This window comes from Haliaeetus albicilla, chromosome 2 (genome assembly GCF_947461875.1).
Source record: "Haliaeetus albicilla chromosome 2, bHalAlb1.1, whole genome shotgun sequence".
Classification (NCBI taxonomy): domain Eukaryota; kingdom Metazoa; phylum Chordata; class Aves; order Accipitriformes; family Accipitridae; genus Haliaeetus; species Haliaeetus albicilla.
In genome coordinates, this window is record NC_091484.1 from 17,368,638 (window position 1) to 17,374,637 (window position 6,000).

The window sequence follows — 6,000 nt, forward strand, 5'->3', positions numbered from 1 at the left end:
GTCAAACATCTAGCGAACCCGCTGCTTTGGCGAGTGGAGGTACCGTTACTCCTCTTGCCTCGCCTCCAGGGATCTGAGGCAGCGCCAGAGCTTACAGCCTTCGGGCAACCGTTAGTCTCCTATTGCTATGCTGCGCTAATCACGATCCCAGTATCGGACCGAGTCAGAGACCCAAGCGCAGCGTGGACGCTTGTTTTATCAGCGTAAGAATGTACATCCCAGCTCCTGAACCCTATCGCATCCCTTGACAGCGGTACTGGCAGTAGCAGCAGTCGCCAGGCTCCTCTTCCACGTGCTTTTAAGGGTCTGGTACGCCCTGGTCTCCCTGAGGAGGTGAATCTTCGCAGGTGTTCAGGGCAAAATGCCTGTAAGATTTATGCGAGTAAAGTACACGGTGCTCAGCTCTGGCAAGTGAGCCGAGCGTACCGCTGAAGCCATCAAGTTATACCTTAAGGGTGTTTTCACCAGGAAGCCTCAGCGCCTGGAGTTCTGTTGCTACAGATAACGGATTGAACCCCCTTCCCCCTGTGACGGTTGTGTCTGCCTGCACTGTGGACCTGCTCCAGCAGTTTGGCAGGAAAATGAAGGTGCTCTGCTCAAAGAATCGTCCTCAAATGGCTAGTTGGATTAAAACGCTTCAGGTAGTACCAGAAAAACCCCAGTCCCTTTCAGATGTTCACACGGAGAAGGAGGGCATCTGGGAGTGCCTCTTCCCCTCCACCGACTGGAAAGGGGCTTGGATGGCTTTCAGGCATTTGCACTGTCGCGTCTAAGCGAGGTTGGAGTCTTAAGCTATGCAAAACGGCAAAAATCAATGGAGGGCGATGATATAGATTGAAATGTCTCTTACCTGTGTTCCTCTGTCAGCTTCACCACCATGGGCAAAAGTTCATACAGCGCAAATACACCAGGCAGACCCTGGTCTCCCAGTAGCCCGTTGGCTATCTTCTCATGTCGCGTAACCGAAACCGGGTTAGTCCTTACCACCTAGCAGGAAACAAACACAGCAAACGTCGTCTCATTAGCGAGGAACAGGAAAGGCTACTAAAACATGAGTTCAGTGAACCGTATCAGTGTAGCCCTGCCCACTCACTTGTGGGGGGCCTGACAGTGCTTACAAAGGGTCGTAAAAAAAGCACCATCAGGATGGAGTCTATTTTTCCTACAGGCTATCAGTTAAAGCCCCAGCTAGCCCAAAGAATGAGTGATGCATCAGTCCCCAGGCCGGACTGTTTTGGTCTCTGCTGGCAAGTAACGGCACAAGCTGTTCCTCTCGACCTCAACCCCAAGTCCACGTCATCTTCCACCAAAATGTAGTCCACCCAAGCATGCTTCAGGAGACAGCACCGGTAGGAGAAAGCCATATGTATATGCAAGAGTGAGAAAAACGGAAGTAATACATAAAGGCAGGAGAGTGCCAGGGCTGCAGAAGGACACCGGTTGCCCATCTTTATATAAACAAAGATCACCCTGCAGCATTCTCCTGCACCCTGCCATTCTTCTAACCGTTGCCCATACCAGTCCTCCTCTTAGAGCAAATCAACTGGGTTTCTGTAAAATGACATTACCTTCCCCTATTGACATTATCCCTAAAATGACATTAGTATCCCTAATAAGCTATCTGACCAGGAAGGCCAAGGCGCGGCTGGAACTGAACCTGGCAAAGGACGCAAAGAATAACAAGAAGGGCTTCTACAGGTATGTCAGCCCGAAAAGGAAGGCCAAAGAAAGCGCACCCCCCCCCCCGATGAGCAAGACTGGCAAACTGGTTACAAGGGACAAGGAGAAGGCCGAGGTACTCAACAACTTTTTTGCCTCAGTCTTCACTGGCAGCCTCTCTTCCCACACCTCTCCAGTGGGTGGACCGCAAGACGGAGACTAGGGCAGCAAAGGCCCTCCTCCAGCAAAGATCAGGTTCGTGACCACCTGAGGAACCTGAACATACATACGTCCGTGGGACCTGACGAGATGCATCCCAGAGTCCTGAGGGAACTGGCTGATGGAGTCGCCAAGCCGCTCTCCATGATATTTGGAAAGTCACGGCAGTCGGGTGAAGTCCCTGGTGACTGGAAAAAGGGAAGCATGACACCCATTTTTAAAAAAGGTAGAAAGGAGGACCCTGAGAACTACCGACTGGTCAGCCTCACCTCTGTGCCTGGGAAGGTCATGGAACAGATCCTCCTAGAAGCTATGCTAAGGCACGTGGTGGACAGGGAGGTGGTTCGAGGCAGCCAGCAGGGCTTCACCAAGGGCAAGTCCTGCCTGGCCAACCTAGCGGCCTTCTATGATGGAACGACTACACCAGTGGACGAGGGAAGAGCTACAAACGTCGTCTATCTGGACTTCTGTAAGGCCTTTGACACGGTCCCCCACAACGTCCTTCTCTCTAAATTGGGAGAGATACGGATTTGATGGGTGAACTGTTTGATGGACGAGGAATTGGTTGGATGGTCTCATCCAGAGGGTAGTGGTCAACGGCTCAATGTCCAGATGGAGATCGGTGACAAGCGGTGTCCCTCAGGGGTCCGTACTGCGACCAATACTGCTTAATATCTTCATCAATGACATCGACAGTGGGATCGAGTGCACCCTCAGCAAGGTTGCAGATGACGCCAAGCTGAGCGGTGCAGCTGACACGCCTGAGGGATGGGATGCCATCCAGAGGGACCTGGACACACTTGAGAAGTCGGCCCATGTGAACCTCATGAGGTTCAACAAGGCCAAGTGCAAGGTCCTGCACCTGGGGCGGGGCAACCCCCGCTATCAGTACAGGCTGCAGGATGAAGGGATTGAGACCAGCCCTGCGGAGAAGGGCTTGGGGGTACTGGTGGATGAAAAGCCAGCAATGTGCACTCACAGCCCAGAAAGCCAACCGTACGCCCAGGCTGTATCAAACGAAGCATGGCCAGCAGGTCGAGGGAGGTGATTCTGCCCCTCTACTCCGCTCTGGTGAGAGCCCACCTGCAGTACTGCGTCCAGCTCCAGGGTCCTCACTACAAGACAGACACGGACCTGCGGGAGTGGGTCCAGAGGAGGGCCACAAAAACGATCAGAGGGATGGAACGCCTCTGCTGTGAGGAAAGGCCGAGAGAGTTGGGGTTGTTCAGCCTCGAGAAGAGAAGGCTCTGGGGAGACCTTATCACGGCCTTCCAGTACTTAAAGGGGGCTTATAAGAAAGATGGGGACAAACGTTTTAGCAGAGCCTGTTGTGACAGGACACGGTGTAAAACTACAAGAGGGTAGATTCAGACCAGATACAAGGAAGAAACTTTTTACGATGATGGTGGTGGTGAAACCCTGGAACAGGTTGCCCAGAGAGGTGGTAGATGCCCCATCCCCGGAAACTTTCAAGGTTACCTTGGACGGGGCTCTGAGCAACCTGATCTACTTGAAGATGTCCCCCCCGCCACTCACTGCGGGGAAGGGGGCGGGCCGGGTGGACTACACGACCTTTAAAGGTCTCTTCCACCCCAAACTATTCTATGATTACCTTTAAAAAAATCCAATGGCTTACGAACCCTCGGAAAAACTCCTACTGAGTATTCTGAGATTAGCAGGCTTGGTGCATGAATTCCCAGGAGAAATTCTCTAGCCTGTTGTACTAATGAGATTAAGCAAGATCATCATCACCCCATCCCACTTCAACAGGCAGAAGTCGCTCCAACAAGTCACCACGTCCTCCGCAACTACATTATCTGCACAGAGCAACTAATAATCCCCCAACACATTATCTCCAACACTGATACGTTAAAATCGTTTAAGACAAAGATTCTCAACCTCTTCCACCTGGTGACCTCCTTTACCACAGAAGAGTGACCTGGCATGGCTCTCCTTTCAGCTTTCAGGAAATCTTCTCAGCTCCCAGCCTAGATCAACAGCTCCTCCCAAAGGAGATTTATGGGCACAGCAAGTAACAGAAATTAGTTAACCCTCTAGTTAAAACGGCTGGGGGGCGGGGCGGGGAGGGGCGGGGGGGAAGGATACGGCAACACTGACTCTCAACAGCGTGCACTGCAAAAACGAGCAGAGCAGGAGAGGAGAGAGATATTCCGATCCTTACAATGAAAAGACACACCGATTCAGACAGAGCAGCACTTAAAACTCGTACCAAAAAGGGGAAGCGCAACAGCTTTGCCAGTGTGCTTTCTAGGCCGTATAAAATGACTCCCTAGCTAGCCAAAGGGCTAATATATGGACAAGCAATCATTTCAAGCGCAACAGAGAAACAAAAACGCAGGAATTAACCACTAAAAGGAAAAACACAGTGGCATGCCCATATATGTTAAGTGAGCTCTAAAGCAGCATGCCAGGTAACAATGCTGGTTACATTTAGACTCTTTCCCACTTCTTAAGGGAACAGAAAGGTCATTTTAGGAGCAACCAAAGCTATCCAGAAGTGCACTCGAGGTTTACATTCACACCATGTTAACATTCAAAGCTGGGTAACAAGTTTTTGTTCTTAATCGGTCCTGTGCTTCTTTTGTCACACCTGATGCACAGAGAAGGCAGCGTACCACGAGGCTGTTTTGTTCCTTCTGCTGCAAGATCCCAACAAAGGCGAATACCTGGAAGGATGGGGGGCGGGGCAGGAGAAAAGTACGTTTGGACGACATACCTCAAAGGAGGTTAAGTAACCTCCTTTTTTGTTTGTTTCGGAAGACCGTTCACGTATATTCACCACTCTGCATGACTAACCAACAACTGTCACAGACTTACACCTCCTCAGAGATGGGCCTCTGAATCCTTCACACAGCAGTTTCGACCCACTTTGCCACACGCTACAGCCCTGGCGGGGCTTCTACAACAGCATGTTTCGTGGTACGGAGAAGCTATGGAAGGTACGGAGAGCCTCCAGGTGGCTGCTTGACAAACGTTAGGCATTCCCAGCAACTGGTACGACTTGAGCTCTGACCGATTATAGCCCAGTGACAAACGGAAATGTCACGTTGTTGGTCTCCAAAACGAGCTTGACACAACTGGAAAACAGCTTGTCCGTCTGCACAGAAATGGGTGAGACCTTGCGTCTTTCAGCACCGAGACAACCAAACTCTGAAAGGAGTTTACCAGCGTAAAAAGGAAAGTCCTCAGCAATGCTGAGGATGAAATAAGAATCTCAGCCTCCGGTATTCAGTTTGGGGATGAAAACGGTTAATTCCCCGGCAGACGCTACTTTGGGACAGAAGTTAAGAACGAGCTCACACAAAACACCCCCTATGGAAGGAATACTGTACAGGCCATCCGCCAGAGGATTTGGATCTCCTCCACACTGAAACGGTGTCCTCGACTGATGGAGACTGAGTTTTCTTTCTTTGCTTCTGTGGTTTTTTTCTGGGCCAAAGAAAAAGCTGAAGCCTGGAATCATGAATCCCTCAAGATGGAAACACCTCTGCGGAAGGACGCAACTTGACAGATGGGACAGACCAAGTCACTACAGAGACAATAACAGCGAGGGAGAGTCCACAACCTATGGGCTGCCACGGATCCATTCTTACAGAAGAATTCTTTGCAGGTAGGAGGAATGAGAAACACCAAATGACACCCGTTGTTTGTGTGAGCGATAAATGCCTGGTCTTTGCTCCCGTAAGGATGCAAAGCCTGCAGCAGAAGTGAGAAGGCAAAGCCATAACCAGGTTTCATTCCAAGACGGCTCACGTAACGGTGAACTAATTTACACAGCTCCCCTCTGGACACCAAATAACCCCAGAAAAGATTCCGTTTGACGAGATACAGCCTTTGCGCTGCTGCAAAGGTAGCGCAATTTGCGCTGCCCTTAAACAGGCACGTGCACAAACTATAGACAACCGAACTCTGCACGGTCTTAGCAATCGTGAGCGCAGCTTCCAAAGGCAGACCAAAACCACAACGGTCCTCATCATTCTCTGAACACGGGCCCAGGAGGATTTCATTGCACAGACCTTCATAGACGCTTTGGAAAAAAAACACGCGTGCAACACAACTGTATTAATTCAAGCGCTAAGAAGATACAAAAAGGTGTAAAGG